This window comes from Talpa occidentalis, unplaced genomic scaffold (assembly GCF_014898055.3).
Source record: "Talpa occidentalis isolate TD23 unplaced genomic scaffold, MPIMG_talOcc4v2.1 talOcc4.6, whole genome shotgun sequence".
Lineage (NCBI taxonomy): Eukaryota > Metazoa > Chordata > Mammalia > Eulipotyphla > Talpidae > Talpa > Talpa occidentalis.
The window spans coordinates 41931324-41946127 of record NW_023604972.1 but is presented as its reverse complement, the minus strand read 5'-3'; positions in this window follow the sequence as shown (position 1 = coordinate 41946127).

The following is a 14804-nucleotide window of genomic DNA, read 5'->3' as shown; positions in this document are numbered from 1 at the left end:
ATTTTTCTACCACCCTTTTTCAATATATTTACTGATTGTAATATATTTACTGATTGTAAATATATTTTTATATGTGTGTCATATATATAGAGAGACCACTTAGTGTTTAATGCATCTAATTTTTTTTAATATCATCTTCCTGAGTATGTTGACGTTTTCTAAGAGAAGGTGAGATTAAATGTGAGCTAAAATTTATGGCCCCAGATGCACAAAATGCTTGATTGTTTTTCTTGTATCTGGAGTTGGTGATCCTGGAAAGCTGAGAAACCAGGGTATGGTCTTTCTAAAGCACTGACAGGCCCTTCAGTGAAGACAGTGAATCTGAAAGCAGCTCTTTGCTGTGGCAGAAATTGTCGATGCCACAGAGGTTATGTCAGAGTCGTGTGGAACAGTGCATGTTGACAAGGTACATATATGTGCCCTGGGACTAAGTAATGACTAAATCAGGTTAAACTAGGATCAAGAATTTCCAAAGGAACCAGAATTCATTAAGTACATGGAAGAAACCTGAAGATGGAACACTGTTGAGTTCTGTGAAGAACACAAAATAAACACCTACTTAATCATGGTCATGTGCAGAACAGAAGTCTTTTAAGTAACCTAGGAAATAAGATTTGATGAAAAATTTCTAGGTATTTACTCCTAGCAGAATAGCTTTAACAAAAACCAGCTTGGGGAAGTGAGGGGTTGCTTGTGGTGATACCATATTTCCTCCATAATTACAGAAACACAAAAAAAAAAATTTGTGGGGTCAGAAGAAAAGGCAAAATGATTTCTGAGATGATATTGAAAAGATTGACACTAGTGATGAGAAAAGTCAGGGCCTCTCCACTCGCTGACCTCTCTATTTGGAATAGTCTTCCCCACCCTCTGCACTAGCTTTTGGTGACCCTGGCAAGAGCACAGGGGGATGCCTGGCTTGTCACCTACCCTTTCTCTTCCTACCTTGATTCTGTCTTACACCCTGAAAGACCTCACGTGCAAGCACTTGGACACCCAAATTGCAAGGTTGATTTCTATTCCAACTCACTAGGCAACCAACCACCTTTTGGCCTCCCATCTGGCAGAGTGTGGTAAGGGTGCAGAGGGAAGATGTAGTCCCCCTCAGAAGGAAGAGAAGAGATCTGTATGGGTCCTAAAATGGACTCAGTGTCATTTGAGCATGAAGGATGGTCTACAAGAGGGCAGCATGGACTCTGTGGCTACCTCCCCTGGTGCTATAGACTCTGCTTAGTGGGAAGGATATAGTTGCATGCCTGGAGCGGGGGGGCTGTCTCACAAGTGCAGAGTCCAGAGCATGGACTCTGACTGACTGTTGCCTGCTTTACCTCCAGGTACCCTCATGGTTCTTTCCCTTACTCTCTTACTTTTATTAGTATGGGTAATTTTAATAATTTTCAATTGCTTTGGAGATTTTCCATTTCAGATCTGAAGGTATTAACTCAGCAGAGTCATCATCCACTCTGTTTGTGCTGTATATACAAAGGGTATTTTCATATTTCAATAGTAAATAAATCTTACAGAAATTAAAAAAAAATTTTTCAAAACTTTTGAGTATCACAAGGAACAAAGTATGTTCAAGAGAAGTGGAACACAAAAGATGGGCTGGTGAAAGTAAGTCATCTCAGTCTAACAGGTGAGCACCTTGGACCATGAAAGCATTTTTCACATCATGGAAATCTTCTGTGCCCTTCACCCTGAGTCATAGGGTAGTCAGGGTGAGTGAGGAAGGAGGATAAAGTATTCGCTCTCTGTCAGTGATTCAAGTCAAGTTGAACCAACTCACAGAAACTGATTGCTAAGGTTTTGGGAAGTTTTGCAAAATAAAATTATGGTATATATACAGCCATTATTGAAATCTAAGCTACATTACCTTCTATAATTAAATAATTTATATTTAAAACATAGGTAATACTAAGTCCTTTATCTTACAATTTTTTTCTTTTCTACGCTTTAGGAGATATTGATAACTGTTATATATGCATCGAGGCAATACTGTATAATAATGTGCCCTTGTCATTCCTCCTCACTCTGGGTTCAGTAGTATGCTCTGGACCCCTGAATTCTCCAAATTCATTGAAATTAGGAGAGTCATTTAAAGAGGGATAATTTTTATTTCTATGAACAGATTCCAAGAACAAGATCAACCTTTCAATATTTCATGTGAGGTTTTCTTGTAACCTCTATGTAGCCTGACTGTCTCGGTCTGATTAACATGATGTCATTGATCTGACAGATCAATGGAATGTTCTATGTAACATTCAGACAATTAGATCCATTTGGACTGTATTCAGAAAGAGGTAAGAGAGTTTAGCATAGCCCTGGGGAAAAGCATGGGTCTGTACCCTCATTCATTTCACATGAACAAAACTGCTTCTGATGCTCTTTCCTGACAAGGATAGAAAAGAGCAAATTTGCTGCATCTATGGCTATACATCACATGCCAAAACTGTGCTAATTTGCTATTGTCAAGATACCACATTAAGCACAATAAATTAGAATGACTTTGCTTAAGTTTTTATTTGTTTGTTGTGATCCATGTAAGCTTTACAAGTTGAAACTAATTAAATGAGATATGATGGGGCTATCTTTAATAAGTCTGCAGGGTAGAATTAATATCTACTGTCTATAGCTAATATCTCCTATACCCAGGATATGGTAATTTCAAAACTTATTAGCACTGTTGGAGGGGATCAGTTTCAGTCAATTCCATTTAGCCTTCACCGCTGGCTAAATGTTCTTCCGCCACAAATCAAGTAATTAATGCGGGTTTCTGTGAATGTCTAAGTATGTCCATTTATATATACACACAAATTTTGAGGAAATATTTAGCAGGTGGGACTGTGTGTCCCCAGTGGACTCACTAAGAACTGAACCTGGACCAGTCTATTGGCTTGTACAGAGGTAATGATGGGGGTATAGTAGTACTCTAAATATCAATATCAACTGGGACTTCATGTCTAATCATCCTTGAAATAAGCTAGTATTATTCTTTTCCCAATTACTGGCTATCCAAGTGAATAGGCCTGGTACTTCAGGGTCTTTTCTCAGAGATCTAGCCTCTCTTTATGTCAGAGAGTTCTGGGTCCAGATGCTATATTAGATCTGGAAACTGAGCAAGGATTGTGTAGCTTTCTTTCAACTTTTTTGCTATTCCTCCTCAGTTTCTCACCATTATATAAATTTAGCAATATATGTGTTGGCTGTCCATCATACCTTTAGGTAGATCATATATATATATATATTTAAAGATTTTATTTATTTATACAAGAACTGAGGTACAAGTCAGAGGTGTGGGCAGGTGACAGAATTCACCAGAGACAGAGTGGGGAGCAGAACAGGCAGATGGACTGAAAGCACTGCTGAGGGGAGCAGCAGGTGAGACAGGAGAGGTCTGCTGCACCATGTGGGTATCTCCCTGGCCAGCTGGATCAAACTCGTGCTGCAGAAGCTGCGAACAGCTTCACAGAGTGGTACTTAACCCGCTGCACCACTGGGGAGGCCTTAGATCATATATTTTTGACCATTTCTTAACTACCTCTGTATAGCTTGGGCCACTCCTGGCTACCACTTCAACTTTGCCTCTCATGCAAGTCTTAGAATAAAGTCCAAAGCCTGTCCTTTATTGTACCTGTCCCTTATCAGCAATAGACTATGGATTTTATTTAATGCTTCCTGGACCCTCTCTGCCTTTTACCTTAAATTTTGATTCATTACCCTTCGCCTCTCATTATTTCTCTTTAATTACTCAAAAATGTACCAAATCAATTAATGCTTTTTACTCATACGTTCATTGCACCACTTTTACAACAGAGAAGTTATGGAAACAACCTAGTGCTCAATGACAGATGAGTGGATTAAGATGTGGTATGTATGCACAAAGGAATGTTATGAAAATAGATGAAATCTTGCTATTTGTGACAACATGGATGGAAGTGGAAGGGATTATGCAAAGTGAAATAAATCAGATGGAGAAAGACAAATAGCAGATTACTTCACTCATATGTGTAATATATAGGAACAGACGATACTAAACCAAAATAAACCCTAGAAATGTGACTATAGAATTGAGGCTACCAGAAAGGGAGGTTGGAATTGGGGAGCAAAATGGGAAGAGAGCACAGTGGACTGTGGTGGAGGACTATGGGTGCCTTGTTGGTGGGCGTCATATGGTAATCTATACATTTCGCTCATATACAGTGGTGTAAACCAATGTTCTCACAATAAAAACTATAACAAAGGGAAATAAATGTATTGAAAAGACTCAGAGAAATAGCTACAAAAGGATATAAATTTGATAGTTAAGATATTTAGAGAAAATTGTAAAATCCTGAAAATCTAAAAGGATTTGACATGATTTTTGCTTCTCTAAAGTATTTAAATTTTTGTATCTTTAAAAAGCTTGAAATTGGAAATTTCAGTCAATGTTATGGTGTAGTTTATGTATAAAAGACCAAGTGAAATTTCCGTTAGAGTATATATTCTCAAGGGAATGGCTTTCATCCCACATCAAAAGACTAGAACTTCAGCACATTTTTATTTATGTTAACATAAAATATAAATTTTTATTCTCTAACCTTTCTGCTTAATCAGCAAACTATAAGACTCAATTCCTTTGGCTAAAAAAATTTCTATTTTAACTTCATGCATTTATCTTAGTTCATAATAAATTAATTTTGGTTGACAAGTCACTTTTTTCCCTGAGTCACAACTGGTTTTCAATCCTCTAGTTAAATTTACAATTATTTATGAGATGGGATAGAACTATTACTCTATCATGGATGTTTTCATAGCTATTCTTGGAGAGGTAATGTATAAATTAGGACATAGTATGTCCAAGTGTGTTGTCTTTGTTAGCAATTTTTATTTTTTTAAAGATTTATTTATTTTATGTAAGAACTGGGGTACAGGCCAGATGTGTGGGAGGGTGAGAGGATTCACCAGAGACAGCGGGAACAGAATAGGCAGACTGATGAAATATACTGCTGAGGGGAGCAGCGGGAGAGACAGGAGAGGTCTGCTGTGCCATCAAACCGGTGCTGCAGACACTGTGGACAGCTTCACAGCATGGCTCTCAACTGCCTGCGCTACCAGGGGAGGCCCTGTTGGCAATTTTTATATGTGAACCCTTTCCATATGATTATAATGTAACATTTTAGTCATTTCAACAATTACCTGTGAACTCTAAAGACTTTTATTGTCCAGCATTTCTCCATTACCAATAGCAGTTGACTTGTGATAGCCAGTTGTAACAACTATTACTACAGGTCTTAGTTTTGGTTTAGAACATTTTCCTTACATGGGCAAAGCTGTCTTCAAAAATTACTACTGAATTTCAAAATATTCATTTGCATGATTTCAGAAGGTGAATTGCAACAAATCGGTGACAAGGGATTTTTGTGAAAATCAAGGGATTCAAGTTACTAAATACATGATAATACAAACTCAACCAATTATGGCATTATAAGAAACCCTGAATTCCGAAAGGAAGCTACTTCAGGGATTTTACAGCCAAGATGGGGTGGGAAAATGCTGGCATTTCAACCTGTAGTTTAACTCCTAAGTCATCAGACTAGGAAGAGCTTTATCATGTCTCTCTGTGTTTATGTTAACACTAGAGATTTTTCTCCTGTGGCCCAAATCCAGTCACTACAGTGAGCTGGGAAGCTATAAAATTGGCATTTTCATCTATTTAACATTCTAATTTTTATCTAAAATATTAGCAGAATTTTGGCTTAATTTTTGGAACCAAAATATACCTGACATATAACGATTCTTATATGTTTGTGTACTATAGGGCAACATATCATCTAAGTACTTTTTTCCAAAGATCCTCTGGCCTCCTGCAGATGCTTCTAATGACTATTATGAAATTGTTCCTTCTGAAGCATTTAAAAAAATGTAAAATGCATCTGGCAGATGCCAGAAAACTGAATTCACTGACTACCAGTATTATGAGGGTCACTGTGCTACAGTGAATATTGAATGGAGAAAAGGAAGTTAGGAGTTGCAATGTCAAAGATTTAAGGCTATGAGAACAAATAACTTTGTGAAGTAAAAATAAATTTTCCAATACTTGGAGCTAACCACATATAAAAGAATATTATGTGATATGTTTGCAAGGGCATGGCTGTCATTAAATAGCCAAGATAAAGAGTAGTTATTAACCTTATGGGTTTAGAGTCATAGAATCACTTGGATCGGGACCTGCTTAACAGAGTTTTTCCAGCTGTTTCCTAGACTGTAAAAAAGAAGTGTTGGCTTCTGAAATAACACTCATAAGGTATTGTCTAGATTTTTGATTCAATAGCACCCTGAACACATGTCTATATTAGCATTTATCACACTACCTTAAAATGTCCTGCAGATCTGTCTAATATTTAAGAATATGGACTCATGAAATTATAGAGTACTGCTTGAGGTGTTTTTCTAAATCTGACATCTATAATTTTTCTATACCTCAGTCCTCTTCAGTAAAAGGGGGAGAAATAATGTACCTGTGAAGACTGTAGATTGAGGTGAAGATTAAGTGAGTTCTGTGTATGCTCATGAATAGTGCCAGGCCAGTCCAATTGTTCAGTGCACCTTAGCTGTTATCCTCAGATGTCTTTTCTTTTCACAAGAACTAGTCTGTGGAGTCCTGTCAGGAAGCTGCCCTGCAGACCTCCTCTTTGTGTTTTCAGTGAATTGTATGGGTGTTAAGGAGTATTGTTTGATTGGAGAGATCATCTTGAATTGAGGGTTTTCTTTCCATTTTTAGCATTTGGTGGGTAAGTGGAGTTGCTGTAGAGTTTAGTCGGGGAATGAAGTAGAATGGTATGGCAGAAACAGGCTGACAGCTTGATGCCCACATTGAAAAGTTTTGTTTTCTGCCTTCCTCCTCTGCTTGCCTGCTGTGCAGCTCAGAAGGAATAAAAGGAGGACAGTGACCTCTGAGTAGGGATTGAATGTGTGGGAATGTGGGAGGTATAGTGAAAAAGAAAATGGAGAGATTTGACTGTTAAAAGTCTCCAAAATGAAATGTTTTTGCAGCTACAGATTTCTAATTTAATCCTAGAAACCAATTAATCTTTATAAACATTTTCAGACATTTTGGGCTCAATAGATCTTCATGAAAATCAGACAAATGGAATCAGAAATTTACAGTTAAATACCAAGGAGCATCTGTTTTAAAGCTTCAATAGTGTTTTCTTTATCTATATTGGGTATGATTAATTTGTACTTATTTATTATAGTGATACAACTGATATTATAGGGTCATGATTTATTCATCATTACATTCCCAGCATCTAGCATATCTTGCAAATAGTAGATATACAATAAATGTTTAAAGAAAGAAAAATAAGAGGAAGGATAGCAAAGGGGAAGGAAGGAAGGAAGAAGGAAGGAAGGAAGGAAATTAAATGTAAATGGAAGGGAGGGAGCAATAGTATGAAGGAGGGAGAATAGAAACCTAGGCTAGTGCAAATTTTTAAAACATTGTAAATGACTACAAACAAATTATTTTTCTGCTCAGTCCTAAGAAGACCAAGAGAATTCAAGCACCTGTAATTCAATCTCCAAGTACTTGAGCAGCATAATCTTCTATATTAAAAAGTAATAGTCAGATGTGATTTTCTGATGAGATAACTGATTTGAAAACTTTCTTCTCTTTGATATTCTATTTGACAATAATTTTTAATTTTTAGGAAATTTTTTAAAGATTTATTTTTATTTATGCATTCAAGAACTGGGTGTAGGCCAGAGGTGTGAGAGGTGAGAGGAGTCACTAAAAACAGAGTGGGGAGAGCAGAATAGGAAGATCTACTGAAATACACTGCTGAGGGGAGCAGTGGGTGAGACAGGAGAGGTATGGTGTGCCATGTGGGTTAGATGCCTGGCAGGGGATTGAACTTGTGCTGCAGTGGCTGCCTATAGTTTGATAGCACTAAGACTCTAGCCCCTGCACCACCAGGGAGACCTCTGTAGGAATTATTAATACATTTTCTAACCAGTGTTTTATAGCTGAAACTATATCCCACAATTTATATTGTTTTTAGTTCACTTAGTTCAATATACTTTTTTTTTTTGGTGTTAAAAAGAGAACTTTCTAGGTGTTTTGTTTTTTTTTGCCCTGTTGCTATCCCTTCCTTCCACCCCCCTCTATCTTAATCAGGAACTTCATTTATTAGTGTCTGCTAGTTTTTATAAGTATTTTGCTTTGTCAAATTGTCTGCTAAGCAAATGTACACTCTTTGTCTTTGTAATTTTAACTTGGTTTACTACACATAATAATTTCCTCAAAGTCCTTCCATTCCGCTGAAAATGGTAATATTTCATCTTTCCTATGTCCAAATAGCATTCAATTATGTGGATATATGAAATACTCTTGATCTAATCCTCTATCAGTAGGCATTTATATTGTTTTCATGTCCTAGTTTTATAAATAATGTTGTAATAAACATTGTAGAGCATATGATTTTTTGAGTTGATTGTTTCATATTCTTCATATAATTTCCGAAAAAATGGGATCGCTGGCTCATACCATATTTCCACCTTTAGCTTTTTTTTTTCACTTTTAGTTTTTTAAGGTAAATCCAATAACTTTCTGAAATGGCTACAGCAGTTTATAGTCTCACCAACAGTGTAACAGTATTCTCACTAACTCCTGTTCCTCCACATTCTCTCCAGCACTTGCTTTTGGAGGACATTTTTAAATATGTGCCATTCTCAAGGTTGTGAGCTGATATCTCTTTGTGGTTTTGATCTGCATTGACCTTATTGAAAATGCTGATGAACATTTTTCCATGTGTCTGTTAGCCTCTGGATGCCCTCTTTGGTGAGTTGTCCCTTCATATCTGCCTCCCATTTATAAATTGGATAGTTTGTTTTTTATTGTTAAATGGAATAGTTTTGTATATTAACCCTTTATCAGTTGTATAATGTATAAATATTTTCTCCTGTTCAGTAGGATATCTTTTTAATCAATTTATATTCCCCCCATGCATAAACTTTTTAATTTGAGGTAATCCCAATTTATTTTTGCTTTTATTTCCCTCATTAGAGGAGTCAAATCTCCAAAAACATCTTTAAAGTTAATGTCATCAAATGTGTTGCCAATGTTTTCTTCTATGCATTTTATGTTGCAAGTCTTATATCAAAGTCTTAATTGATTTAGAATTTATTTTTATGCATGGAGTTAGAGTGTGGTCCAGCTTCATCCAACATGGGTGTCCAGTTTTCCAAACACCATTTGTTAAAGAAACTCTTCTTTCTTTGTTATATGGTCCTGGTTCTTTTAGCATGAATTGAATGTTGATATGTTTGTGAATCTTATATCCAGGCTTTCAATTCTCTTCTATTGATCCTTGTATCTATTTTATACTAGTATTGTTGTAATTACAGTTGCATTATAGCATAAAGTCTGGTAATATAATGCTTCTATTTCCTTCTTTCCTCAGGATTCCTTTTGCAATTCAAGACCTTTTATAGCTCCATTTAAATTTGACATTTTTGGTGCGATTTCTTTGAGGAATATTGTTGCTGATATTTTAATGAGAATTACAATAAGTTTACTTATTACTTTTGTTAGATTAGTCATTTTGATTATAATAATTTTCCCCAACCAGAAGCATGAACTCTTGTTCTGTCTATTTATGTCATGATCTATATCCTTTAATAATGTCTTGTAGCGTTTGTTGTATACACACTTCACCCCCTTAGGCTAATTCTTAATTATCTGATTCTTTTTAAAGTGATTATAGATAGAATTATTTTCTTAATTTCTTTGTCTTTTTATTCACCATATATAAAAATGCAACAGATTTTTTTATTTGTCAGTTTTCTATTTATCATATATAATAACTTATTGATGGAGTCTTTAGGGTTTCCTATATATATAGTATCATATAATTTAAAAATAACGATAGTTTTGGGCCTCCCTGGTGGGGCAGGTGGTTGAGCGCCGCACTGTGTAGCTGTCCGCAGCCTCTGCAGCGCCGGTTAGATCCCGGCTGACCAGCGAGAATCCCACATGGCGAAGCAGACCCCTCCTGTCTTGACCGCTGCTCCCCTCAGCAGTGTATTTCGTCAGTCTGCCCGTTCTGTTTCCGCTCTGTCTCTGATGAATCCTCTCACCCTCCCGCGCATCTGGCCTGTACCCTAGTTCTTGTATAAATAAATCAATCTTTAAAAAAAAATGATAGTTTCACTTCTTCACTTTCAAACTGGGTTCCTTTTATTTCCTATTGTTGTCTGATTTGTCTAGCTAAAACTTCTGCTAATATGAAATTAAACAAGTGGTGACAGTGGGCATCCTTATTTTCTTCTTGATCTTAAAGGGAAGACTTTCAGCTTTTCATCATTAAGAACTACATTGACGTAGATTTGTGATATATAAGGTGAACTATATAAGGTGAGGTGGGTTCTTGTTATTTCCATCTTGTTTAAGTTTTTTTTTTTCTTATGTGTGCTGAAACTTAAGTGATTTCTCTGCACATGATATTTTCATGTGATTTTTATCTTTTCATTTGTTAATGTATTATATTAATTGGTTTATATATATTAAGCCATCCTTGCATCCCTGGGATAAATTCTGGGTATCATGATGTATAATCCCTGTAATGTATTGTTGAAGTCACCTTGCTAGTGTTTTGTTGAAGATTTTCATGTTAGTATTCATTAGGGACATTGGTCTGTAGTTTTCTTATGCTGCCTTTATCTGCTTTTGGCATTAGAGCATTATTGGCACCATAAAATGCATTCAAGAACTTTCTCTTTTTTTTTGGATTTTTAGAAATAATTTGACCAAGATGGGCATAAATTCTCCTTAAACCTTTGATAGAATTTACTTGTAAAACTGTCTGGCACTGGTCTTTGTTTTTAGGAAGATTTTTTTTTATTGCTGTTTCAGTTTCCATGATTGTGATTGATTTATTCAAGTCTGTTTCTTCCTGATTTAAACTTGGTATCCTACATTGTTAAAGAAATTTGTCCATTTTTTCAAGGTCATCAAATTTATTGGCATATAGTTGTTTATGGTATTCTCTTATCATCTGTGCCATCTGTGCTAATTTCTGCTTTTATTTCTAATTCTGTTTACTAATGTTTTCTTTCTTGTTAGCCTAGCTTGAAGTACTGAAACTTTATATTAATCAAGTGCCTGCTTTTCCTAAGTAGAGAATCTTAGAAATGACATTTTATATTAATTGAAAGAAGAAAAATTGTAAGTTATTATTATTATTTTTATTGGAGAAAAGTCTACTTTATTTTCTTGGAACTTAGGGTTTTCAATTGATTTTCCTCACATGTTCCAATAAAAAATAGACAGGGACTAAACATGGAATGTTTCAGTTTACAATGATTTTATTTTAGAAGTAACAGTCAACTGTGCATGAACTATGAGAATGGAAATCATATGGTATCTTTGTATGAAGCTGTCTGAAAACTTTCCTAGGAAGTCTTGTAGGTGGAAACTTGCAGCTTTGAGATATTTTGGTTTGCAATAGGCTTAGATGGGTTTCAAATTAAACCTACCTTAATGATTTCTATTGTGTAGCAAGCAAAGCATGTAAAAGACTTTTAGTAATATAATGACTACTCAACAGATCACACAATACTAAATTGGCTAAGGTAGTTTACTTGAACCAAATTAAGAAGAAATGATTTTTGAATGTGGGTTTAGTTTATACTTTGGGAAAAATATTTGGGAACATTATCACCTATACTGGCTAGTAGTAATTTCAAGAAAATGACAAAAGAGGTTTAAAGAAAGAAAATTTGGGCCTCCCTGGTGGCACAAGGGGTTAAGCACCGCACTATGAAGCAATCGTCAACCTCTGAAGCACAAGTTTGATACCAGGCTGGCCAGGGAGCAACCCACATGGCGAGACATACCTCTCTTGTCTCACTTGCTGCCCCCCTCAGCAGTGTATTTCAGTCAATCTGCCTGTTCTGTTGCCCACTCTGTCTCTGGTGAATCCTCTCACCCCCTGCATGTCTGGCCTGTACCCCAGCTCTTGTATGCAAAATTAAATAAATCTTTAAAAAATTAAAAAAAAAAGAAAGAAAATTTGTTAATGGAGACAATATGTCTATTCATCTATGCAGAAGGAAATGAACAAAATAAAGGATAAATATTAGAGTTGGAAAGGGCAGTGGAGATAATTCATATATAGTTTACCCTTTCATAAGTTAGCAAAATGAGCTCTGGAATACAAATGAGTTGCTAAGCTTAGTCTTTGATGAATAGAGCCAGGAGTTTCTGAATTTTATGTTACTTATCTCTAGTAGGATACCTTAAATTAACACAATGCTAGACATACAGGATTTTAAAAGAAGTACGTGAATTATGAATGATGCTGAGGAAATGCATTTTTCAAACTTAATTCTAGTGGTGGTGGTGGAGAGAGATTGAAAGGAAAAATTGGGGCTATTAAAATATGGGAACAGATGTTAGTTAACCAGACCTATCATGTAGATCATTTTGCAATATATTCAAGTATCAAGTCATTATTTTTATACCTGACACTACCATAATGTTATACATAAATTAAATCTCAATTTTAAAAACATGGTTAAAGCAGTAGGTAGATTAAAAATGATTCTAAGGTGAGAATGGGGTGGGGTAGAGTAGAACACAATGGACTATGGGTGCCTTGGTGGTGGGAGAGCTACAGTGACCACATCTGAGGGGAGAAATTCTGTATGTAAAATATTAACAAGGATGTAAGACAATGGTTTTCATTAAATAAATTAACACTACTTTTAGAACTCCTAGCAGTAGATAAGTTAAAATTTTGGCATCCCATAAAAAAAGGCTAACCATAACATAACACTGCATGTTTTTTAATGGCCATATGGTAATTGATATAATAATAAAGTCCATGGAAATAACATTCAGTTCAGAATATTGGTTACTTCTAAAGGTGACTCAATCTGGGAGGGTAACATTATTTTATCATAATGATATTTCATTTTTTTAATCTACCTGTATTATTCTTTAAACCTATATATATCTTAAATATTACACAACAATGTTTTACAAGATTGAGAGAGAATCATCTTCAATTTTACGTCAGTTGTAGATTTATGCATGCTTCCTCTCATATACATTTCCTTTACCATCCCACTACACAAATACTGGTTTAAGAGACAAAGATATAAGATTGTTAAGTTGCAAAAATTTAATATATCACAGCATGAGCTTAATTTTTGGTTTCTATACCCTCTCTAACCCTGTCTCTCACTTAATTTCTCGCTACCCATTTTTTCCTATCAGATACATTTCCACTTCTGCTTGGGCCTTAACACTCTTAAACCCATATACTCACTATCATATACAAACTCAGATCAGTTTACAATACTTTATATAAACACTGTCATCCTTACCTGCCCTCCTGTCTTCCTTTCTAAATGGTAGGAAGAATTGATTTCACAAAGTTCAGACCTCTTCTAGTATAAACTAGAAGCATTGTAGGAACTTCAGATTTTCTTAGCAAGCAATTTATATCATACTTTCTCCTGGTAATTTCAACATATTGAAAGTTAAGGAAATTGAGAATTTCCAGGTCTGAATGCAAACAGCAGTAGGAAGATTCACAAATGACTATTTCAATATAACTATTTCATAATCAGGAGTACTAATAGACATATGTTTTATTACCATTGAAATCACCAGAGTCCACTGATTCTTAAATTTCTTTTGAATAAATGTTGTGAAATTGTCGACTACATACTTAGAACGTCACTAAATCCTTTCACCTAGTTTAAGACTAGCATTTGCTCCTGTCCTTATCACATCACTCCTGTTATAATTGATCATCTGAGATAAAGAAAAAAAATAAATTCTACATAGGTGCAATCAGTTGTTCATTCAGGTTTAATTGTTATAATGACAATTTTGATTCAAAAATATTGTAGGAGTGCTAATAAAGCACTAGGCAAAGATAAAGCCTAGCATACTACATTGCACTCCAGATATGGCATTGCAAGGGTCTGATTTCTCAGGAACACTGTAGGTACATAGTCAGGAATGGAAATGGAGGTCAAGTTTGTATCATAATAGGAAGAATAAACTTAGTTGTCCGCATAAAAATATCACAAAACAGACACCATATCTAATCTATTTTCTCTATCTTTTCTATCAAATCTAGAACTACAGCATGTGCCATGAGGCAAGCAAATACCATATGAAGAGAGGACTAGTTCAAAATCTTAACTATGGCACCACAAAATATGTTCAGTGCCAAGGTCAGATTATATGAATTCTGGAAATTCCCTGGAGTAAATGTTATGCTTTGGGATTAGCCACTTGAAAAGGACTTACAATATTTCAACTTTCCTGATTGGCTTCAATTGATGATAACGAAAAAACTGGAGATGCCCTCATTTCCCCTCTGCTGGTCTTCAAATGACATTTGTATGGAGACAGTTTTCAGTGAAGCATTCTTCTTTTACGATCCCATATTATTTTGGCTCAGCCTGTGGCATCATAAAATTCATTCCTCAAAACAACTGGTCGCTAAACCACAGAGGCATGGGCTTTCCTACATTGCCAGTTGGGAGGGGCAGTGAAGAGTTGGCCTAACATGGACTTCTATTGGGATTATATTTGCCAGGTACATTGTATTAAGATAGCATAGTTCAGCTATATATCTTTTTTTGGCTTGGAGGTTGGGAGCATCATTTAGGGGGCAGTAGGACATGAAAATGAATCCAGTATTGCTCTCAGATTTCTTTGATGTCATCTTAAGCTAGTTTTAAGCAGAAATGATTTTTTAATCAAATTTCATTGATTTGCCATTCATTTATAGAATTATATAATT